We start from the raw sequence: 26,243 nt of genomic DNA, 5'->3' as shown, positions 1-26,243 counted from the left end.
AGGGGGTTGGAGACAACCAGCACAACCCAGAGGCCTGGGACACCCCCACAGCAGAGCACGGGCTGGGGCTCCTGTGCTACACTAGACAGCTTGGGCATGACCCCCCAGAGCAGTATTTCCTGGCTGCTTCACCCCTGCAAGCATGGGCAATGACTCAGGTGCCACCAGCTTGGCTATGCAGCTCCCTGCTGGCCCCCAAAGGGTCTCCCCACCCCTTACCCTGCTCCCCCACACCCACACCACCATGCCATAGCCCCAGTGCCCAGCCATCTTCCCTCAGCACTGGCAGGCACACCCCACACCCTGCCACACTCATACCACAGACAGTCCCCAAGCCCTGGCCCCTCCAACCCCTGTTCTCCATAGACTTACCTGCATGCAGCTGCCAGGGCTGCTCCCACCACCCATGACTGGCTATATGTCAGCCATGTGCGTGTGTATGTGCAACCACATGTGACACCACCTGCCTCCAATCACCCCAAGCAGCTCCTTGCAGGCTGGAAGGGGAAACCCACACTTTCCCCGTTTAAACGGAAAACCCAGATCCCTGGGAAACATGCATGCCACTAGGGCAATGCAGTTCTACCAGCATCACTGTTGAAAAAGGACTAGCAAAACAAAACCCTGGACATTTGTTCATATTTAAAAAAACTGCCTGGACAGAGATCGGAGGACCCAGAAAGAGGACATGTTTGGGGAAACCCGGACGTATGGTAACCCTATCTCCAAGAGTTCACAGCCCTTACCAGTTTTTAAAGATAAATTTGCAGTGCCTTCCTCAGGCACCCTCAGCAGCCTCCATCCACCATCTGGCTCTCTCTTGGGTCTCATTAGCCAATTATTTTGGTCAGCTGTAGACATTCTCCAGTTAGGCAGGCACCCCCCTGCTTGGAGTCCTGCAGCTTCTTGGCTCTGTGATCTGGCTGTACCTGAGGTAGGGGCAGTTGTTTCTTCCAAGGTGTTTGGAAATCCAAACATCCTGGTGCCTGCCTGCAGCTCTTCACGGTGCTGGAGTCTGGCAACAGCTCACGCAGAGCTCTGGAGTTTGTCCTGGGGTAGGCAGACTGGAGGCTTCTTAAAGCTGCCTCATCTCTCTCTGGTTTTCTCCTTCTCAGTAATGGGGTAGAAGCTTTGTTTTCCAAAACTGGTTTGATTTTCATAAAATGTTTCTTATTAATTTAATGGTAGTAAAAATTAAATAGGGCATGGTTCTTACAGGATGAGGTTCAGTTTCTAATATGGTTTTGTACAAGATATGCATCATTAAAGATCATGCATTATTTATGTGAAAGAAAAATAAAGGCATAATTACAGTACACATGTGGTTTTGAGTTAATTTCAAGTGTTAAACAGAATAGTTCTTTCACTCACTGAAAGAGGCAGTAATTATTCTTATGCCTCAGCTCGTGAACACTGAAAGGGATTTTAGAGCTGTACAAAAATGAAATATTTAAGTGTTGAAGGGCTTGTGCATGCATTTTTCCCCAACCTCTTGTTTTGAATTAGGTTTTCAAACCAGCTCTAATCTCAAAGAGAAATGCAATTGAAACTTGAATATTGAATGATTTTCACATTGGAACCAGGCAAACCTGAATTTTTCATGATGGGGTGCAAAACATAAGCCAGCTCATGTTTACTCAAAACTTTTTTTTCTGAATTGTTGACAAGAACCCTAGCACATATTTGGCAAAACATGGCCTGTAGGGGTGTGTGAAATGGGCTGTATTCAATTCAGATTCGTTGATTTGGATGACTGTCCCAATTTGATTTGGCCGAATCTGAATATGAAGATTCAATGCTGATTTGGAGAATCAGTGATTTGGCCATAGACACAGCTTTAAATGTTTTTTCTGCATACCTCGAGGTACCAGGTGTAGCTTGTGAATGCTGCAATGCTGGGATAGATGGAACATCCCACAGGAGCATGGAGAGGCCCCCATGTGCTTGGTGGTGAACTCAGAAGTGGGCTGGAAGTACTTCCAGTCTACTTCCATGTCCACCACTGAGCGCACGGGGGACTCCCCCCTTACACTCCCTCCTGGCTCAGTGATCAATCATGGGGGGGACCCCAGGTGCACCCCCAACCCAGGAGGCACCAGTCACCAAGCCAGGGAGTGGGTCTCCCATGTGCTCCCCAGCAGGCCCAGAAGTGGACTGGAAGTGCTTCTGGTCCACTGCTGAGCATGTTGGGGACCCCCCTGCATTCCCATGGGACACTCCATCCACCTCAGCATTCAGGGGCCAACTGGCACCTTGAGGTATGTAGAAAAAAATGTAAAGCTGTGTCTATGTCTGAGTCATCGAATCTTTCCGAATCTCTCTGAATTGATTTGGAGGGTTCTGAGTCAATTTAGAGAGATGAAAGGGTGTCCTGATTGGATTTGGATACGGAGATTCGGCTGCTGAATAGGGATGAATCTCCACCGAATCAAATCAGGGACTGAAGCTTTGCACAGCCCTAATGGTGTGTATTTTGAATCTGTGGTGAATCCCCAAACTGGAAAGTTTTTTGTGAGGCTACTGGTTTTGTGGAAATATTTGCACAGCTCACTTTTTCTATAAGGCTGTACAAATTCTTACCCCTATTCATAATTTAGGACAAAGTACTGTCACTTACTGGGATAAAAAGTACCAGTTCAGTAAAACAGGCATTCTATATTCCAAGAGCCTTGTGCATAGAATTATGGTCCCTTAGCAAACAGTGCTCTTTAGAGCAGCGTTTCTCAAACTGTGGGTCATGACCCAAAAGTGGGTTGCAAAAATGGACACGGATAAGTTTTTAAATAGATTCTCCTTTAAAGGAGAAAAAGATTGGAAACTGTGGCTTTTCCCTTGGAGGCTGGCAGAGGGGCTGCCTGCCCCGCACCCCCATGTCCCTCTGTACCCCATATACTGGGGCTTGGGGGTGGGGGGTAGTGGGTCAGGAGAGAAGGGCACTGGGTCAGGACTTGCCATTGATGTTTACAAAAGGGGTCCTGGTACAAAAAAGGTTGAGAACCACTGCTTTAGAGTGTCAGGGTAGTAACTTTGAGCAATTCATTAAGTTAGGGAACTCATAGAGTTAGACTAAAGGAACATTATACAGCACTTTGCACAGCACTCATTGATGTCTCAGCTTGCAGAATTATTTCATACTTAAGTAACAAGAGTGATATTAGTATAATCAAACATTTTAAAGAACCATTTCCTTCTTGTTCGTTCTAACCTGGATTTTGCAGCTAAACCTTATGTAAACATTTAATTAAAGTCTAAATGTAGAATCTAAAACTCTGTGTAGAACTTTCTATGAGCTGAAAGGATACCTATTCACGTGTTTCAATAAAAATTTGATATATTGCCAAGGAAATACTTCTGTTGAAATATGAGTCCCCTCTTATAAACTCCCAGCAACTCCTTCTTGTAATTAAGCAACAGTCACAAAGAGTCATAGTTCAAATTGTAATAGAAGCTTAAAAACACATTTGACTCCAATGGAAAGTTTTTTGAAACTTTGAATTTTTTTTTACATTTTTGAAAAATGTAACTGATTTTTCAGTTACATTTGGGTGACATAACCTATAGCAGTCAAACCTGCTTTCTGTTGCAAGCAAAAGAGATCATTCTGAAAGGAAGATTTTACAGGGTCTTGGTACGAAGTATGATCCCCAACACAAGAATAGCGCATAAGAACCAATAATGAGATATATCAATTGTACAGACTGTCACAGAGTACCATCTGCAGAGTTGGCCATGAAGCTTCTGAAGGCAAAACAATTATCAAGTTGTAAAGTTGCACTGTTTTTTTTCAGTCTTTATACGGAGATGGAGTTATGAACTAATATTTCAACTATGCCTATATATTTGATTATTAAAAAATCCAAGCTTTTATTTGTCCTTTCCCTTGTTAAAAACACAGTGTTAAGAGACCTTCCCCATCATATGATTGTAATGTATGTTTCACTTGTATTTTATACCAGAAAATCCTGGTATCAAAAGTTGTATTCTACTATGTTTTTACCATATATATTTAGATATGCATGATTTTAATTGTAAGCCTATTTTATTATCACATTCTGAAGTTCTAAAACTTTTCTGGAAATTCTTACACCCATAAATTGCAGATAAAATCCCCAATTTTTGAATAAATTTAAGCATATAATGCAATTCAGGAAATGATCAACTTTTTTTAATTTTTGTTTTGAATTTCAAGTAGAATAGGCTACCTCCTCTCTCATTCTCTTGTCAAGGTATGCAGTACTGGATTCCTACAAAGGCCAGTTATAATTACATTCTTATTGTAGTTCTTGTCTTAAATGACAGATATCTTGAATTAGCCATTACCTTATTGCCTAGCCTACTGATAATTATTTTCTTACTGAAGTAAGAACTGCCTGAAGGGTGGTTACATAGAGGATGGAGATGGACTGTTCTTAGTGGTGGCAGATGACAGAACAAGGAGCAATGTTTTCAAGTTGCAGCAAGGAAAGTTTAGGTTAGATATTAGGAAAAACTTTACCATGAGAAGGGTAATAAAGCAGTGGAACAGGTTACCCAGACAGGTTACCCTGAATCTCCATCCTTGGAGGTTTTTAAGATCTGGGTAGACAAAGCCTTGGCTGGGAAGATCTAGTTCGGGATGTTCCTCATTTGAACAGGGGGTTGGACTACATGACCTCCTGAGGTCCCTTTCAACCCTAATTTTCTATGATTCTAAGTACAAATAAAAGTGTAGCAATCCCTCTTTGTGGAATACAAGGCCTTTAGTTCTTAGCCTCTGGCATTCAGTTCATGATGACCGAGTTACCACACAGAGACAATTACCTAACATCCCTGTATTATATGAAAAATGCCTTTTGGTAACTCATTCAGCTCAACTAATATGTCTGGGTGTTGTGGAATAAAAAGCCCAAGCTCTAAAGAACCTTCTAATGACAGCAATAACAGCAGCAACAAAAAATAACAACACATCAATGAAATCTCTCTAATCTACATACCCTTTTTGTGTGAAAAAAATTGTCAGAAAATCCCCTAAATATTGGAATATCCCCATTGTTATACATACATGTTTCCAAATATTAGCATTTGGAATTTCTGCCAGTGGCTTACTCCTGATGTATAAATACAAAAATAAACTACAGTTAAAACTATAATGGAGCTTAAAATCATGCTTATCTTATTTGTGCATTGTGCCATATTTCTGTTCCATGTTCAAAGGTAGAAAGTAGAAGTAGAAGAAAAGGTGATCTATTTTCTTATGTTTTGTAACTACCTTTTTTTAGTTTGTTGGGTTTTTTTGGCTTTTTAGGTACTCAGATCATAAAATATTTGCATAACACAATTCACAGTTCTCCCAGCCTTTTAATCATTTCAAGAGAAGCTGGGAACTTCTCCACCTGAAACTTAAAGATGCTGAACTGGCCTCCAGAGCTGACTTGATTGGCATCACCCTATAAATCCAACAGCTATAAAGTGTATGATTAATTGATAACATAGTTATCAAAGTCTGTCACTTTCTTGAAAGTGAAGGAAAACGGATTAAAATAATATACTGATATTGAGGGAAGCTAACAGATCCCTGAGGAACAGCACAGGACAGGGATGCTCAGAAGCAGGCTTGACAGCCCAATTTTATTTATTGACAGTCTGCAAACTTACAATCAAACTATTTTACTAACACAAGTTTTTACTGATATATGTTTTACATAATTTAAATGTAAACCTTCTGACAGGTCTTGGATGGCAGTGACAGCAGCAGGGTTCAAATGTAAGATTTTAACTTCAGTCAGTAAAAAAGCTTGATTGTCATACACTCGGCACAAATATAAATATCAAAAGGGCCATGATTACCCTGGGTTCTTCTGTCACTTTCAAGAGAGTGGCAGACTTTGACAATTATGTCATCAATATATCTTCTGACCTGTGTCTGTGGGAAATAAAGTTTGAGTTGAGGCTAGCCATGGTGTATTTGGGAATTGATGGGAAAAGGCCACAGAAACAGTCACATGGGGAGGAAGAGCTGTGGCTAGAAAACACTGGAATCCCCTTCTTTTACTGACACAGTGGCTCCAGCCACCTTCAATCAAGCTCTGATTTATCTGAACCATGGCTACACACATACCTTACTGATTAGTCTCTGTCCTCACCGCCAATCCAGCTGGAAACATTGATATGATCCTTCTCAAGGGCACACTTCAGTAGAGTGATCCATCTCTGGCAACCCTACTGCATCCTGCATCCAACCATTGCCTCTCCTTCTTCAAAGTGTCACAGGGCACCTTCTTTGCTTGGCTGCTTCTGACCTTTAAGGGCAGAAGCAGCCAAGCAAAGAAGCCCTGCAGGCTAGGCAGAGCTCCACAACTGTAGGTTGCCTGAGTAACAGGCTAATAAGGTAATAATCTGGCAGCTGCAGGCGGTCAGCCGACCAGAAGGAGGCAGAGCCTTGGGTATATATAAGACCAGGGCTGGGGTTTGGGACGCTTCAAGAGGCACGTGAGGGCTTGTTTGGACATGCCCCTAGATAGAATGAGGCCTGTTAGGTCTTGCCAAATGCACCAATCTTGGACCTTTCCCAATTTGACCAGTTTTTGTAGTTCCAAATCCTGATGCTGCAGGGCAACTAAATCAACAGCGTCAGGTGTGGGTGGTGCAATTGCAGACATAGGGCAAAGCTTAACTATGTCTGGCAATCCCCCAAAGGTCCCACCCTAGCTCCCTCCTTAGGTGCTGAATCAGCTGCTTGATTCAGGGTACAGTTGGGTAAAACCCATTTCTGGTGTGCTTTCCTTTCCATAACACCACCAGATCCTTCCTGTTTTGACCAAGATGGCACACATACTGTAACAATCTTACATATTTTATGGATTTCCCTTTGCATCTTTCTTCTTTTACAAACTGGCAGCTAATCCAACAGAGAATGTAAGACCCAGTCTAAATCACTGTAGTTCACACAGGATTAATCTTTGAGGCTCTTCTCCAGGGCTACCATGATAGTGATGACTTCAGCTGCGTGAGCTGACTTTGGTAGACACTTTGCTGTCCATCTGCTCCATCTGCTTACAGCAGCATAACCTGTCTGCAGGGAACCTTCAAAATACGAACAGCTTCCATCCACAAACCATATATTGTTGAAATCATTCAGTACTTGATTATCATAAGAAAACCCTTCCTTAAATCTATATTTAATAAAGTACCATAACTTCTTGATCTTCAGTAGGGAGTGGACACACATGCTCACTACCACATGATTATTAGAGCATATGGTACTATAGGTGTTTGCTGTACAATCCTGGTAACCACACTGCAGTTTAATAACGCAGTGGTCCAATTTAGCTAGCCTCGGTGATGACGCACTAGAGACTTTGGCTTTTCCTGATATAACATATTTGGTGGGAGAATGTACAGTGCATAGAATTACCGGTGACATTCCCACCAGGTAATCCTAGTGTTTTAAGACCCACACCAATGCAGGTAGTTCTCTCTCACAGGGACTGAAACTCTGTTCTACACTGGATCATATCCTACTTCTGTAAGCTACAGATCTTCTGCCTGTACTGGAGTTCTGGAACAGTTCTGCTCCAATGTGCTGTGCAGTTGTAGCTAGCTCCTAGTACAAAAAGTTCCCCCACTTTTGGGTAGGCCAATGCCAGTACACGTATAACAGCCTTCTTTAATTTACAAAAGGCTTGTGTCTGTTCCTGGCTCCATTTCCAGTTTACTCCCTTTTTAAGCAAACTGTACAGAGGGGTAACGATTATTGCAAAATCCTCCATAAATTCTTGCCAAAGTCCTCTCAACCCAAGGAAAGATCTCAACATACTCATTCGTATCTGTCAGGGCAGTTATTTTACTAATTGATTCCACACATTGGCTATCCAGGATCCTCTCTTCAGGTCCCAATTCTAAACCCAAATACCTGACTTTAGGCTGAAGCATTTGAGCCTTGGCCAAATTGACTTTAAAATCTGTGTCTGCAATGACTTCCAATAGCATTCATATTTTCTCCACACACTCTTCTCAAAAGGTGGTTGTTATCAGTATGTCATCCACATACAAAATTACAAATTCTCAGTCCTGTGATGGTAGCTTTTCCCACATGGCAGTGACATATTGATGACACTAAGATGGGCTGTTGTTAAAACCCTGGAGTAATCTAGTAAAAGTAAGTTGTTTTAATTTAAAAGTAAATGCAAACTTGTGCCAACAATCTGGGAGTACAGGGATCGCAAACAATGCATTTGATAAATCAAGTACGGTGAACCACCGTGCTCTATGTGCAATATTTGATATTTGGCCACAACTGGGGCTAGTGCTGGTGTATTCTTGTTCAACTGTTGATAATTGACAGTAAGGCTCCAAATTGTGACATCAGCTTTCCTGACAGGCCATATAGGGCTATTTACTATACTATGCACTTCAACCAGGACTTCTTGTTTTACCAGAGTGCAGATGGTTTCCTGGATACTCTCTTCTGCCTTGTGAGGGAACTTATATTGCTGCTCTGGCCTCGGGTAATTCCCCTCAATCCATACCATGGTTTCAGTTCTTCCACATTCAGGTTTGTTTTTTGCCCAAACTTCCAGAATACTGAAAGCAATGTTTTAAATATAATCTTTCCATTCAGGAAGTTTTAATTCCTCTGCTGCCTTGATGGTAGACCTAGGTGACTGGTAGGAATTATACAGGAATTCACAGGTTCTTCTGTGATGCGCAGGATCTTATTAGGTAAATCAATGATTACTCCCCAATTCCCAATAGATCCTACCAATCATTCCTACCCCTTTCAATTTAAACATGCCAAAATTGCCAACCCCATTTTTGATCCAATTCATGCTTTTGTAGTTTCTAAGAAGCCAACTACTTATTCAGAACCCTCAAAACCTTCTAAAATTTTGATCTCATTGGGTGCCCAATTAGTAAATCGCCCATGTTCATTACTTACCATGCTATAAGTGGTACCAGTCTAAATAAGCATCTGCTGGTCATGCCACAGTGTTTCCTTGTGGTGATCTTTAACCCCCCCCCAAATTAGAGGACGTCCCCAAGAATCAAGCCATATTGGTGCCATATTTTTCTCTTCTACCAGCTTGGGGAGCAGGAAGCTCCAGGCTGTCTCAGTTGGAATCAAGTTCCACAGCCACTAGTGGCAGCAATCCTCCTTTTTCCTCCTTCTGGGATGATGTAGTGTCCTGCTGTTTGTATTGTATCAGCAGCTTGGGGAGTGAGACTCCCTCTTGTCTCTCTCTTGTCTATTGTTATTCCATCTAGGTTGCTCAGAAGGACCTTTAGATGCTCAATTATGATCTCTCTCTGTGACAGCTGTAGGTGTTAAATGGCCTCAGACCCCTAGCAAGGGACGCTCATCTTACAGGTGGTGGCAGGGTGGAACCTGGGGTAAGATTGCCCGGCCTGCCTAGAGGTTGTTTTTTCTTCTTGTCTGCCACAACTTTGATGTAATCACTTTTGGGAGACAGTTCCCCCTGGGAGATCTTCCTGGTCCTGCACCCCGTCTTCTCTGTGGGGCTCCAAACCTCTGCTTACCCTACTCTAACCACTCCAATCTCTGATGAAGATGGATCTGATCTAGACTTGATGTGATGCTTCAATGGCTCAGATCACAATGTTGGCCATCGACAGCAGCCTGCAACCAGGCTGACCTTTACTCTGGCCCCAGCCTTTCTCTATGCCAGACTACCCAGTCTGTGGTCATTAACTGACTGCCTCAAAAGACATAAATAATATGAATCAGGCTGTCCCGTATGCCTCCAAGCATAAGGACATGGAAACATTAACCGTATCTGCTGGTGCACAACCCTATCCTTTTGAGGGAAAATTCCCTTTGCAAGCAGATACTCATTAGGGTCGCTGATCTCATGCATATGACCGACCCAGTGGCACCAGGGTGCTTTCTAAGACTCTCAGCCTCACTGTCTTTTAGTCCCTTATCTTCAGGCCTGGCTGATTGGCTGGAGGTTTCCAGCTGCCTTGGTCCCCTTTTAGGGGCACAGGATCAAATCCTCCAGTGTATCTGTTTTGCTGGTCTGCACCCCTGGGACAGACCATGACTCTCTGGCAGAGGGAAATGTCCTGGGGCCCTTGCCCAATTGGTCACCACCCAGGCTCCCTCTGACCTTGTAGTTGAATCACTGCCACATGTCTTGATGGAGTCACCAATAGCTGTTCTCATGTCTGATGGTGGCCAGGTCCTGAAATTGGCACACTTCTGAGCACTTTGCCCCTCAGGCCGACCACTGGCTTTGTGGGCAATATCAGCTGCTCTAGCTCTGGGAACTGCTCTGCCAACTGTACCTGCTACGCGCCGCAAGTTGACCCACTCTGCTTCTCACTGGGGCTGGAAGTACTTCACAGTGGATACTCTCCACCAATCCAGGGCATAAGGATTCTCCAGAAGTGCTGCAAAGACTGCTTCTCCCCACCTCTGGGAGCCACTCGCACCCAGGTAAGGTGGGAATACTACTTGTTCTCCTTCTTCTCTTTTCCCGTCACACTCTCCTTGTCACTTTCCCTAGTGTGCCTTAACACTTTCAGGTGGCTTAACTGCAGAAATCTGTGGTTTCCCTTTTCTATGGAGGCCTGCTTTTCTGCTAGCTGTACTGTCACTACTATCAAAATGAACAGTATTATTCCTACTGTTACACCTTTTCCACAAAATCTTTTCCTTCTCACTCAGATCCTTAGGGGAAACTACATCTATTTTCCCTCCTTTCTTTAAATCCACACTTCTGTTGGAATCTAATTTATATCCTTGTCTCACCCATTGTGCAATATCTTCTAATGAGGCAGCCGCGGTACCTCCACCTAAATAAGTCCGCAGTCGAGAACTAAATCCACATACTAATGGGTTTTTAAACTCTGGTACATCAAAGTTGTAAGCATCCGCAGTGCTTCCCAGAGGCTGTGTTAACTCTGCTGCAACAAAAGCCTCTGACCATTCACTGTTAACTTGATATTCCTTATGAACTAAAACTACAGCAGGCTCAGAACTTTAAAATTTCATCTGTGATTACAGTGCTGTTCTGAACCATTAGGTTCTTAATAGTCAGAGGCAGCACAACAAAATCTTTAACAGTTAAGAATTCTTGGGTGATATCTATTACATTCACTATGGTGTATCCTGAACTCTCTCCTGACAAAGCTAATTCTGTGAGCCAGCTGATAGCTGTCACCTTTTTGAGGGATCCAATTCTTTTTCCAATGGCTCTACATTGTTCTGCTATCAATGGTACTACTGCAGTCTCAATAGAATTGCTTCTCCGATAACCAGGTCGGATAATTTCTTCTATATGCAGTGATGCCATTGGTGCTATTGTGTCACCAGTCATGGTTGGCTGCATCGACCTTGCTACAGCAGACTCACAATTTAGGCTGAAAACTAAAGCTTCTCCCACAGAACGAATCTGTATCCCCTGAGCTCTCTTCACAACATCTAATATTTTTCTTTACTTTTGTTTCACAAATTTCTTTAGTAGATTTTTACTGCCTTCTTGGCTCCTTTATCTGGCATTCACACAAAACATGACAATTCATATCCACCTGCTTCACTGTACACTTTCTTGTCTCCTTTGAGTGCTGTTTCTGCATAACCCAAAATGCAGCCCCTAAATCTTTGGCTTGCTTTTTCCAATGTTTCTTTTTATCTATTTCTATATCTATTTCCTTCTTAATAACTTTCAGCTCTTCGTTCAAATCTACAATTTCTCAGGCATCCCTCCACACACTACCTTGAAATGCTTCGATTTCTACCTGCAGCTTTTCTATCTCTGCTGATTTTGCTTTGTTCAATAACTATTTGATCCTTCACATCCTTAGCTAACATCACTTCACTTGTAAACTTGTTGGCTAAACTCCAAACACATGCAAAAATTCCTACAATAGCTGTTTTCTTGTAGGCTTCTTCATCTCTTTTTTTTTTGCTGAAACTCAAGTTTGCTATCTCTCGCACAGTGTCTCATATGTGAGTTCAGTATCTAATAACTAATTTTCCTTCCAAAACATTATCTTTTTGACTGGATATTTCAAGCATGCTTTTGCCTGATCTTTGGCTCCAGTCATGCTTCAAACTTTTCTACAGCGCTGATATCCAATACCACAACACTATCTGCATGACCTGCCATTACAGTTACACTAGAGTTTACAGGAAACAAATCAATGAACAGTCAGTGTTGATATCAGCAATAACAACAAGATGCATTATCAACAGTGGGGCAATCAACAAACAGCTGTGTTAGTTCATTAGCTTGCTAGTTAAATTACTTAATTACAAAACCATAACCATTACTTTGTTATTCAAATCAGCTGATTAATACAACAACTCAATACAAACAATATGCGATGACCCCTCCTTGGGTCTGATGCTCCTCAAGCAATCACAAACAATCTTCGAACAAATTTTCAACTCCTCTTGAAGCCACAATGAAGATCTCAAATGAACAAAAACAAATTCACCCTAAAGAGCCCAAACAATCACACAAAGCAAAAAGCCCTCAACTCCTCCTTGGGTCATAACAACAACTTATATCACATCAATTAATTCAATTAACCATTTCCTGTCCACCCAGAGATGTCAACTGAAGACCCCTGGTTGTCTCTTGTCAGCAATTGGGGTGAAGTTGTTAGGCTTTTTCAAAATGCCTCTGGGCTTCTTTAATGATAACAAGTGTGGTGGATTTTAAGGGTTAAACTCTTCAGGCATTGACTTACAACCTAGCCTCATCTGAAGGCTGTATTAAACACATAACAGCTCTAATAAGGTCAAACACTGAAACTGTATTGAATAAAGTATAACAATTAACAATATCAACCAGCATAAACAGTTACACAAACTAATGTACATACACATAAAAACTTCACCCTAAAATCAAGAGGCAGTTATACTCTTCAGCAGCACAGGGTGTCAGCATAACAATTATTGGCCTTGTCACAGTGAGACAGCCTGTCAGATCCCACTGAGACTGATGAGGATTTCTAACCTATTTCTCCACAGGATATTCAGGACCTCAAGACCAAGGAAGGGCTATATGTTACCCTCTCCAAATAGAATTGCAGGTAGTGAAGACTTCTTGTCTCAATGCAGTCAGGAGCTATCTATTCAGGTAAGTCTCCCTCTCAATACACCAATATACACACATTGAACTTCACATTAACCCCCTCACACCTTTGCTCATAACACCATCACAAACCAACTGACCAACAAACAACAACATGCCCACAAGCACAAACACAAGCAAAATCCCAAGCACCTCTACAAGCAGTACCACACACACATCACCATGCACCAGTCCATATACAGGCAGTCCTTGACTTGCAACGTTACTAGTCACAACATTTCACACTTACAATGTTTATAAATTGCCACCCGGTTTCAACTTTGTGATGTCAGTTTCAACTTTACAACGCTTGATCCGATGCAATGCCATGCCAGCAAACAAGTTTGCTGTGTCACTCATCTCCCTGGAGAGCATCTGTTCAAACTTTCTTGGACACTTTCTTTAAGAAAGCAGATAAGACTCCAGAAAAACCTGCAGTCAAGACTCCTGAGAAGACTCCAGCCAAGAACCCTTCAAAAAGTCCAACCAAGAGCCCTTCAAAAGTCCAGCAAAGTCACCTCAAAGAAGTCCTTCCAAATCAATATGATTGCTATTTACAATATGAATACATTAATGTAGCTATATTACTCATCTATAACTGATTGAGTACAAAATTCTGGGGTATTTTTGGTGAAAATAAGGTATCGGGCCTTGGTTCAGGAACCAATCTCCTATTATAACATTGTTTCTTATGAGAAAATTAGTTCTGAATTACGTTTTGACTTAAGATGTGGTTTTCAGGAATCAATTGTGTTGTAAGTCCGAGGACTGCCTGTATAAATCTTTCAGTCAACCCACACCTGTCAGTTATGCTTTTAACCAATTACAAACCAATTCAAGCAACCAGTCATCCATCAATCATGACTCGACCAATCATGAGCTTTTGCACCTCAGAGGTTTCATAGTACATTTCCCACCGATGGGTTATGTAAACTGAGGGTGACTGAACATGCTTAATTTTATTGAACTATGTCATAACATCATCAAGGATCAATAAGACACGAGTTCTAGAATGTTCAGCCCTCTAGTCATGTGTGCATGCATGAATTCTTATCCATTACATCAGATGAAGCAAGGCAAAAGTACCTGGAGTCTACGTTAGATGCAACAGACAGGCAAAGGGATGCAGCAGCAGCGTGCAACTTGGGAAGAGAAGAGGGGTCTATGCAGGGGTGAGCTGTACAGCCCTGATAAGGGTTTTGTGCAGGGTGCTGTGGACCCACTCAGACATCAAGTGGTGCTGCTGTGCTTCAAAGTTGCCTCCTGTCATAGACCTTAAAGTTCAGATGGCTTTATGTTTTTACTGAAAGCAAAAATGTTTATGGATTTTTACAGGCAGGCATTTTAGGATTTTTTTTGTAGCATCCATAAATTTACAGACAGTTGGCAACCCAGCTTAGGAGACAAGAAATGCATCTGGGGTCCAGAGAAAAATTTGGCTTTGCTTTTTCAGAATACTTGACTCAGATTGTAGTTTGGTTTTTAATTTAAATCTAAATGTTTGAGCTTTGTAGGAAATGATCTTTAACATTCAAATAAAGATACCTGATTTTTCTTAAATAATGGTGACTAAATAGTTGAGACTGGAGACTGGGGTATCAGCATACTGCTCATGGAGAAAAAAGACACTGGGTAAAGAGCTATTACTTTACCTGCCAAAAAATTATTTTTCCATGCCTCACAGTCAACATGAGTTTACAATCAGAATGACTAATTTCAAATGGGAGATGGGGAAAGGAGATTTCATGAGTTATTAGATATAAATTGGCCTGTATCCATTTGCAGACCTCATGGACCATTGCTCATTATTTGCAGTTATATGATTGTGACTCATTTTCTCATTTTACAGGCCCTTTTGAACACATGACCTTTAAGGAGTACATGCTCACGAACATCAGTGTCTCAGTAAATCTAAGGAACAATGCACAAATACACCATTGGTGGCATTTTCTTAGCCAATGTAGCCATATAACTCATATGCATATGTGATCCATGTAGGCTTTAAATTTGATACCTGGATTTCCAGGTATCAAAATAAAACACCCCAGAAAAAAGCAGGGCAGGGCACAGTTCCCCAGCTTGGGCTTGGACCTATGGTGTGTTTCTTTGGTGCCCCCTACTGCCCTAGCATGCTGCAGTCACATATGGGGGTTAAGTAGGAGCAGTGGAAGGCGGTGGCATGACCCTGGCACAGTCTCTGGTAAGTAGGGACTGGGGGTGGAGAGGATTGTGGCTGTGGGGGTGGGGAGGGCTGTGGATGTGTGGAAGGACTGTGGGTATGGGGAGGATTGTGTTTGGGGGGAGCTGGTTGGGGGGTGTGGGTCCCCCACAAGGACCACAGCCCTCCCCATACACACACACACACACAGCAGCACCAGCTGTCAGCCACTCAGAGCCTGCTGCTGCCAATGGCACAGTGTGGCCCTGGCTGCCTCAGACCTGGTGCTGCCTGTGCCACATCATGAGGGCCCAGCTTGGCTCGGCTCAGTGCGGGCCCATGTGTCTTCAGGCAGCACCGGGCTTCTAAGGCTTTTGCCCAGGGCCTGGCACCACTCTCAGGGACCAAACGTGTTGCTGGGCTGGTCCGTTTCTGTGGAGGCAGGACCCAGGCCAGTGCCACACGCCAACCCCCCCACACCTCCCCACACCTTTTCCCCCCAAAACCCCACACCCCCCACACAAATCTCACACCCTGCATGCCCAGCCGGCCACATGGGATGGAATAGGACCTGCTGGTGGGAGCTGTGGCTGCAGGGGCAACTCCCACACTGCAGCCCTTCCCCATGCCCACACTAGTGTTGGGACATGTGGCCCCAACCTGGAGGTGGGGCTTCTGGTCCCAGGAGCCACTTGGGGGGTGTTATGGACTGGAGGAAGGGGTGGAGGTGGCAGGAGGGGTGTGTCAGAAAGACAGGGGGGTTGGGGGTGGGGGACCACTCCAGGTAGCAGAGGCCTCCAGAGTCAGTCTTGAAGCCCCCCTACCCTGCTACAGCAGCCTGTACAGGGGGAGGCAAGCCTGGGAGGAAAGGGCCCAGCCCAGTCCCTGATCCCCAGGTGATGGCTTCCCAGGATGGGGCAGAGAGCAGAACAGCAAGCGCTGGCACTTCTCACAGCCACAAAGCAGTGGGTGGGACAGCTGCCGTTGGACTCATGTCCTGGTGCTGGTACAGAGCTGTGGCTGGGAGGGAGCTAGTGGGGCTGAAGATCAGGAGTGAGGTGAATGAGGATGGGGGAGGGGGGACTGTGGGTTGATTGTGAGGGGTAAAGGCAGGGGCAGAGTTATGGCACCAGTATATCAGTGCTGCTTAGCATTGCACATCCTGGTGAGTGAAGGGGGTAGGGGTAGCTCTAATTTTTCTATGACAATAAGCCAAAAGTAAATGCCAAAGTGTATAGATATTTAGAATCCATTTTATTATGATGATAGAGGCACTGGTAGGCTTCCAAACTGCTTTAAACTTGTAAATATATCAATAAAACATTGCCCAACTGATCTCTCTCTATATAGTGGCATTTCATTTCAGTAGTGAAAGAACACTATTTTGGATATTTTCATGCAAGAATTTGAGTTTCTTATAAAAGATTTTGCAATTTTTAAACAGGGAACAGCAGGACCCTAGCCCTGTTACCAGAAGGCAGTTCAGCCCCTTTAAAACCAGAACTTTCTGGGCACAGTGTGCTGGTAAGGTGGGAGTTAAAAGTGGAGCCAGGCCAGCCAGTCAGGTGACCGGAAGGGGGCAGGCCAGGACTGTAAAAACCTGGGGCTGGGCAGCAGTAGGGCCAGCAGCCAAAGGGGAAGGAGGATGCATAAGAGCTCCACGGAGAGGCTTGGTGGGCGGTCCAAAGGCTGGAGGAGGGGAACTACAGAGGACCCCAGAGAAGCGGCAGCAACCTGAGAAGAAGGACTGTAGCTAGCGGTGGGGAGCAGAAGCACGAACCCTTGAGTGTACATAAGCTGGCATGCTGCCTTCTTTAATCATATTTCTTGTGGTGGTGGTTATTGCCCATGGACAGGACTGTTCAGTTTTTTTTGTTATTGAATAACAAATAGGTGGTTTAGGTGAGGCTATTGGGGAAGGAGGAGGCTTCATTGGAGCCCCACTATACTGTGTGAACTCCAGCACCTGCATAGGTACAGCTTTCGGGGTGCACAGACTCAGTGACAGAGAGGGTGCAGTATTCGGGGGCACAGGCCTGGTGCCAGAGAGGGCAAACCTAAAAGGCCAGGGTGGCCTGGTGCACGATTATTTTTTTTTTTGGACTGGGGCGGTCAAGATCCGGGGCCATTGCCTGTCTTCAAACTTATGACCCCCTGGCTGTGGGGCTGGTGGATGGGCTTCTGGGCCAGGGAGGCTGTGTTCCAGAGTGGAGCAAAAAGGAGGGCCACGAGCCCCAAGACTAAAGAGCTAGAGCTTCAGAGTCAAACCCTATTTGGTGGGTTTAGACGGGGAGACCTAGCTAGAGAAAGACTGGGATCAAGGCTGGTGGTGGCGGAGGACCCCAACATAAAAAAACAATAGGCAGTCTCCTGCTTACAAAAAAACCATTGGTATAAAATTTTCCATCAAGACGTGGCAGGAGAGTAGAGAGTAGGACACAAGAAACCTTAAAGGGGACTCCAAGGGCTCCCCAAATAGGGTGCGGATAACAGGGAAGATGGCACTGGGGAGGGTGACCTGTTACAAGGGGACTGTTGATCCCCTTGTAACAGGGGATCAAGGCTTCCCAAGCAAGGCCATCTCATGGATGGCCTTCTATTACTCCACCAGCCTTTCCAGCATCAGGTATGTGGAGTTCCACCAAGTCTCCACATCCTGCATAATTTTGTGCTGCGGGATGCTCAGCTCTGCCTGTTTCTCCCACAGCATCTTGTCCCCCTTGATGCTGCAGTGGAAGTAGCCTGCCACCTTCCTGCATTTTGAAATCAGCTGGGTGGTAGTGACAGCACCATCACCGGATGGTGACGGCATCTGTCTCCCTCCAACGCTTCCCTGACTATGAGATGCAGCTTGTGTGCCACACAGCGGATGGCAACAAAGTTGGCATCATGGACAACCTTGACCATATTGGCCCCACTGTTGGTGACCATGAACCCGTGGGTGAGCTCGCCTTGACCATGAGCCAGCCCTGCACCATGTGGTCCATGGTCACCATGATCTCCCTTGCTGTGTAGGACTCATCCATCACTTTGGCTTGCAGTAGAGCCCACCAATGGCCTGACTGCTCACACTAGTGCCCTGTGAGGGAGAGGTAGGCATGATCTCCACCTTGGCTGCTCCAGATCTTGGCGGTAAAGTTCAAAACTACCTGCAGCCCTCCCTTGTGTAGCTCCTCCCTCAAGTGCTCCCTGCATGCCTCATACAAGAAAGGCACCACTATCCTGCTAAAGGTGGTGCATGCAGGCACATGGTAGGGTGGGGCCATGAGTGCCATGAGCCACCTGAACCCTAGATGCTGCTGAACTAAGGAGAAGGGCTGGCCATCAATAGCAAGCATCTCCCCAATGCTCTGGGTGATCTCGCTCTCCCTAGCAATGCACCCCGCTTTCTGTCTGCCTTTCCCCGACTGTTTCAGGGTGGCCTGCCTCTCCTTCATGCGGACAAGGGCTTTGGAGTGAGAGGGGGACTTCCCTTCATGCATGCTCTTACTGGTGTTAGGCTGAGGAGAAACAAGGGCAAAGGGGTGCTGCCTCCTGAGATGCAGCAGCATCACCATGGTGGTGAAGTGTTTCACCTCCTTGCCCTGGCTGATCTGCCTTCAGCAGTGCTGGCAGATAGCGTATTTGGGATCATCTGCCGCCTCAAAATGATCCCACACTACACTACTCCCCCACTTCTGGGTTGAGGGTGGGGATCCTGCCTTCTCCTCCTCAGCAGGCAGAGGCACAACAACAGGGGAGGCTGAGCTACCTGCCCCCACAACCTCCTCTGAGGTGCCTTTCTCAGAAGGAGACCTGGCTCTAGGGGAACTTTGAGAGGTGTAGAACACAAACTCAGATTCCCCCTCATTCCCCTGAATTTCTTTAGCTAGGGAGCTCAGGTCCCTTAGGATGCACGTAACTCCCCCCCCCTCCAAAAAAACCCCCAAAAAGCAAAAAAACAAAAAAGAGGTTTTTGGGGGAAGAATAAGTTGAAAGAAATGGATTGTATAGGGATAAGTAGAGGGATTCTAGTTAGTAAGCTGTATCCAATCCTTTCCAAGAACAGAAACCAGCAGGAGACTGACTAGGTAGGAAGCCAAGCCAGCCCAGTACCTTTTAGACACTGTTGCTCAGGCAGAAACAGCTCACAAAAGGGACAGAAAGGCCGCAGACAGAGGCTTATATGCTGTTTCTACATAACTCCTCCAGAGCACTGGAAGGGGACTTGGGGAAAGATCACAGTCACTGGCCAGCTAGAGATGTCAGTCTTTCCCCTCCGCTCCCTCTCCCTCTTCTCAGTTTCTGTTCCTGTGAAAGACTGCCTTCTGAATCTCTGAATATTTTCTGAATTGTTTCAGAGGCTCCAAATCAATTTGGAGGGTTTTTTTTCCTTCTGATTCGATTCTGATTTGGTGATTCAGCCTCAGAATCAGGCCAAATCTTCTCCAAATTGAATCAGTGACCAGAGCTATGCACAGCCCTACTAGCTAGTATTCCTTAGAAATAGATTGCAGCCTACACTGTAGCTATTTTAGGAGAAAAAAAGAGCAAACCCTAAACTAATGTCAATCCAGTTATCAAAAAAGGAGTTACATAAACTAAAGAATTAGGAGACGCTGTTTTTTAAAGTAAAAGTTAAATCCCCCACTTAAGTTTGACTGAAGCATAATAATACTCATGAAAGAGGCCTGTTCTAGTAAAATGAAGTAGGCTGAATGCTCTGATACTAAGCTTTTCTTAAAGCATCTGTTTTATTATTCATATACTTTTAATAGCATCTCTCCCATTGTTTTACAGACTGACTGCAACTTAAGTTAATGCCGAAGACGTTAAAAGCCTGCCTTTTAAATTTTTAACAAGAATAAATGTTTACATAGAGCAGGAGCTTTGTTGAACTGTCTAGATCTTATGTAAAAACAAACTGAGACTGTTTCACACATTGGTTTAAATATTTTATTGTAAAGTCACAGATGCTTTTGATATTTTTTCTTCACAACAACTATTCTCTAAGCTAAGTTTGCCATACTCTCTACACCCAGTTAAGTGGTCTTTCAGAGTTTCTCTTTAACATGCAAGCTAACATTTCATCTAGGTGAAGGGTTCTGGGGAAATGAGGTAGTAAATGATTGCTTTCAGCTGTGGGAGAAATTTCTGGTTATGAAGCAAAGCCCAGAGTGATATAGAAAGAGAAGAAGGAAGGATGACAAAGGATAGTAGATTTTTAGCTTGAATTTTTTTTTCTTTTTTCCTAATTCGCAGGTTGAGCTTAGTTTCTAGCTGTTTTGCATCATCAAAGTGGTGCAAAGCACCTGGAGCCAGGTCCTTTATGAACACAGATAGAGCATAAAGCACTGGCTATCTGTGGTAAACTATTCACCCAGCTGTAGTTATCAGTTTGAAAGAGGGAAATCTGTAATGTTTTGGATCTGTGAACAGCATGTCTTGGAGCTCCTGTTTTAAGTGAATGAGTGAGTACTTGACTGTTAAGTTTTCCAAGAAGCAGATTGACTTGGGAAAACAGTAGCTTTAATTCCACTGGATGAAAAAGAGAATCTAAGCCAATCTTTTAATTTTAGATACCTTAAAATGCTATATGGATTGGGCATATGTCAACCCATAACTCCAAGCTTACTGTTGTTTCAGAATATTCAACTAGTAGTTCTAGTACTTTATGCAATTATTAAATATTGATTATAAACAAATACAGATGTCCTTCTTTTGACCAGCTGCAGAAATGTAGAACTTTATCATATGAAATTAGACTGGGAATTTGATTTGTTTTCCTACTCTAGACCACTGGTTCTTTTCTGGCCCTCTGCACCTGGGGAAGACCTGGTAGAAGGTAAAGCAGCTTAAAATGTGAAACTTAAAGAAATCATACATAGCCCTAAATCTAGTATAAATGGGTGCCTATATACAAGTGTGGAGGTTGCTTTGATGTGCTGTAATTACAGCGTGTTGGAGCAGACTTGATTAATTGAGTCTCCTGGAGTATGGTAATTACCACAGTCCAGCAGTCTCTCATGTCTTGTGTATCAGTGTCTCTGCACCTCAAAATGGTGGCATGGGCACTTGAACTAAAGCTTGTTGGATGAGCTTTAGTTCAAGCACCCCCAGTGCCATTCTGAAGTGCAGGAACACTGATACATGAGATGTTGTGGCACTTTAATTACAGTGGCTCTCAGAGCTGCTTTAATTAAAGTGCTGCCCCCTGCCCTACCTCTGGAACATGTGTAAAAGTGCCCAATGTTTCTGGAACATTAGAAGGAAAAAATGTGTTACAGCATTTTGAGAGGAAATTAGCACTAGATAATTATTTATGCATTTGATATTGCTATTAAAAATATGCCTAAAGATATTGGAGAATGGAACTGATAAATACCTGTATGGAATGTATACAAATGATAGCTGTGTCAGACTAGTGAGTGTCTCATGTTACACCAAAGGCACAGACAGAAGTTACGTTTGTCACACAATTGGTCCCCTGAAAGTACTCTATGGTTGTGTCATGACACATGTTCATGGCTGCAGAGCACTTTTAAAGTGGCTGATCACATGACAAATTAACCCTCATCAAATGAGGTATCAGATGAATGCACTCCACTTCGGAGTGCCTTATGGAACTTGTGTTCCCTAGGGTTAATTTGTAGTGCAGCCCAGCCCCACCCCCAGGGGTCTCGGCAGAAAGGGAGGGGGAAATGGGAGGGGGAGCAAGCTGCCAGTTGGGGGTTGCCTGGCATAAGCTGGAGGGGGGCAGGTGGTTTGGTGCCCCTCCACCTTGTTGTCCCACCTGCCAGTTCCCCTATCTCCAGCTCAGCTGGGGAAAACTCCAGGTAGCAGCTCACTCCTCCTCCCTGCTCCCTTCCTGGTGACAGCCCTGGAGCTGGGAGGGAGGGGCAGAGCTGGGGGAGTGGGGTGGCTCCTCAGGTGCAGGTGGGCTCCTGCAGGCAGGCTCAATTCCCCCCACTACCCCTGGCCCAACATCATGTTGGAGGGTGGCGCTCTAACTCATGGTGCTTTCTATAGAGCACCATGAGTTAGAGCAGGGGCCTGTACATCTGTCAGTGCCTCAGGTGGCAATAGGAAGAGGTTGTTAGCTTTGTCAGTCTGAAGTCAGACAAAAGGTAGAGTTGGGTGGCACCTTAAAGACTAACCCATTCAGAAAGGCATAGTGGCAGTGTGACACAAGTGTTATGAATTGCAGAGGAACATAGAAAGCATTCATACCTTTGATCTCAGAGTTGGAAACAATGGCTACATCTTAGTATAATCTTAGTTCACCACAACATGCTGTACTTCAATAACTTGCACGATATCTTGTACAATGATTTCCCCCCCCGAAACTGAATACTTTTTTATAGAACACAAGGAATCCTGATAGCTCTATTGTACTTCTCTTTTCTGATGAAAATTTGAACCCGTGCCAAATGATCTGTGATATCATTTGTAAAAATGGATGCTGTCCAAAATGTGCTATGCTAACACCTCATCTCAAAGATACCAGTAGTACAGTGACTTCCTATTAATTAATCATGATATCAGCTTTGTGTAGGAGTCAAGCTTCTAGTCTGGAAGCTGAACCTTTGAATTTCCAGTCCAGAGAGAAGAATGACACCATGCACCAACAAGTAATATTTGGTATAATTATAACATGATTTCATGACTTTGTCCTCTCAGGATAGAAATGTAATCAGCACTTACGAGAATTGTGCTGTCTTATTCTTTTACTGTTCCAAGGTCTAGTCTCTATAGGGTTGCAGAAATGTTATATACATTCAGGATGTGAATGTGATTTGTAATTACACATTTTGTAGGATAAGAACCTAATTAGCATAAAATGATTTTAAAATAGTGGGGTGATGGCATTTCCTAGGACTCTTTTGATAGGTTTTGAATCTATTCAGTGACTGGGTGCATTGTATAAGACACTTTAAAAAATGGGGAATTCTTTCTTGGGTATTCCAAAAACCCTGATCCAAAGGCTACTAAAGATAATGAAAGAAGTCCATTGGCTTTAATTGATTTTTAATCAAGCTTTGGGGCTAAGGACAGAAGTTACACATAAACTGGTTTAAGTGATCAGAAACTGGTTTAAAACTGTAACAGAACAAAAGCTGAATGTACATAAACCAGTTTCAAAATGGCTTAAATTGATTTAAGATAAACCTGGTTGAATGTAGTATCAGATTTGACTGATTTGGGTTAAACAAGTATATGAAATTTCTGTCCCAGACCCCTTCCTGGTTCAAGTTAAATCATAGTCCCCCAGCATCCCAGCATGCTTTCCAGCCCTGGCCTGGCCTGTAGTGTCTACTCCAGCAGAGAAGGCAGAAGTGGGGAGGAAGGGATTGCCCTCCCCTCACCCCCAAGCAAACCTGGCTGGAGCCAGGGAGGGGAGGTTAATCCCTCCCTTCCCCCAAGTACAGAGCTGTCCTGCTCTGCAAACTTACTGTTGGCTGTGACTGTGGACTACAAATCATAGAGATGCCTGGAAGCAGGAAGAAGAGTTTTGCTTCTGTGATTCTGAACTGCAGAGTCTTGCTTATGTGATTCTAGACTGCAAATCCCAGAGGCCTCAGGGGCAGCAGGAAGAGGAAGCAAATACACAGCTTATGCTGGCTACATGCCAAACAGCTATGCTTTAGCATCCCCCTAGCTTCTGGCCTGAGCCACTGCAGGCATGTGACTGTATTTCCTGTACCAAACGTGAATGTCTATTTACCTGTTAGTCAGTTTAATGTCAACAGTTTAGACTAACCTGCAAAGCCTGAATTGATTCAGCCTTGGGCTTTTTGACAATTTGTACTTACCCTGGAAGTCCAGGGAGTAAAAACTATAAAAGGGATAAATCCAGGCCACATTTAAATCTTGCCACTGACTTTAATGTGGTTAGGCTTTCACCTAATCAAATTGAAAGTGGGATGCAAATATTAAATTAGGGAAATAGAGCCTACAGATTCTTTCCAATGGTGTGAACCATACCCATCTTTTCACTGGCAAAGTAATTCATTGGTGACTCTGTGAATCTCAACGGAGGCAATTTCTTTCCTCTACACAGGTTATTCCCAAATATAAGAGAATGTTGTCCTAAGAAATTATATTGATTTTGCAAAGATATATGAGGACAAACAAAAAGATGAAATAGCTCATAAGTTTTGGTCCACCATGCTTGGTAACTTCCCTTCACTTGCTGTGACTACATGAATTCAAGGTAGTGTGAGAGTGACATTGTAGCCATGATGGTCCAGTAGTTATGTGAGAAGCAAGGATTTCTTAGGGTGATATTTTTATAGACTGTGTATTTGGAATAGAGTTAGATGGGCTCCTTTTTTTGTTAGGTTGTAGATTTCCATTGTAAGCAGCAGATGTTGATATCTTCCTTGTGATGGTAGTTAGACTGATGTTGTAGCCATGATGGTCATGGAATTACATGAAAGGCAAGGATGTCTTATGGTGATATATTTTATTGGGCCAGCTTGCCTTACATGAATTGAAGACCCTTTCTATACTCAGGAAATATTTGTGCAATGAGTATTCATACTGATGATCACTTAATCACATGAGTTGTCCTAATGACTTCTCTTGGGACTACTTTTTTGCGTGAGTACTATACACCAGTATGATCAAAGGTTGCATTATCTTGCACAACTCCAGGCTAAATGGGTCTGTTGTTTTAATACTTTGAATCATTGGCTAGCATTGTGGAGTTTATCTCTACAATACTCATTTTAGTTTACTAAAAATATAATAAAGGAATATTAATATTGTTGTGCCAATACCATTATTTCTTTTGACACCCAAGTTGTCCTTCTTTGTGATATCTGGTGTCCTGGGTGTTGCAAATCAGTGGAGAGGAAATCGCAGAGGCTGTAACATGCCTTGGCCCCAGATGTAGCCAGGGGCACCTTTAAATTGTATTCCTGAGGTGGTCTCACACATTCAGGGGTACCCTAGCTCCAAAGCTGTCCCTGACATCTGCTGCTTGACCACTGAGAACAAACGAAGAAGTTCTAAAGGTCATCTCTTGGACCTATGGTACCCCAGCTTACCTGCCTCACCCATGTCTTTCCAGCCCTTAGCAGAAGGGATTTTGCCAGCTAGAAGAATCCCACCTTTGTCCGGTCATGCTCTCAAAAAAGATGGATCCCCCCTTCCAGAGAAGAGGCCTTCCTATATGGTAAAATACTCTGAAATCACACTCACCCTGATAATAAGCAAGTGAAAAGATAACAAAAAATGTATTATAAAACTAAGGTAAATGTAAGACATCAATAACCATATGTGTTGAGATACAGACGGAGCCAATGATTTTCCAAGGTTCCTTCTGGCCTTATAATCTATGAGTCTATGAAAAACACAGTTTTGGCCTACAGTTCCTTTGCTCTAGGAAAAAGGCAAGACATTTCTATTTATCTTTTCAGGCAAAGCCCCAGTATCCATCTTAATTAACCAAATGCCAAACATCTAGGCTTTTAAATGGATAAAAGTCTATGTTCATGTAACCATGTAGAAATTGGGTTTGAAAAGGAACTACTAAGATACTAGTTCATTTTCTGTACCAAGGGAAGTTGAGTTCCTGCAGCACTTTTTCTACTGCTTTACTGAGTCTTATTTCAAATGTACCAAGAATTGGAACTTCCAACATTTCTCTGAGGAGGCTATTCCAAATCGTGAGGTATAACCTCAGATAAATGGTCTCCATTTCAGTTTTGTCTTTTCTTCACCTGTGTTCACCTGGTAAGATAATCTGAGTCAATCCTAGGCTCAGTTCCTTTTCTGGGTCTCTGCGGTCACCCTTGGTCTTTTAAAATCCCCCTTTCCTCTTATCATTTATTGCACAGTTAGTAGGAATTTACCAGTATTTTTTCAAGATATGCTTTTAACTTTTTTCATCGGCTTCCTTAACACTTTGAGGTCAACGTCTTGTTCAGTTTAACTAAGTTAGGTGTATTTTTTGTTCTATAACTTTTACCATTTATAGGGGTGTGTGTGTGTGTGTGTGTGTGTGTGTGTGTGTGTGT

The sequence above is a fragment of the Gavialis gangeticus genome, unplaced genomic scaffold (genome assembly GCF_001723915.1).
Source record: "Gavialis gangeticus isolate Ggan-Ray unplaced genomic scaffold, GavGan_comp1, whole genome shotgun sequence".
NCBI lineage: Eukaryota > Metazoa > Chordata > Crocodylia > Gavialidae > Gavialis > Gavialis gangeticus.
Note: the sequence above shows the minus strand (reverse complement) of the source record.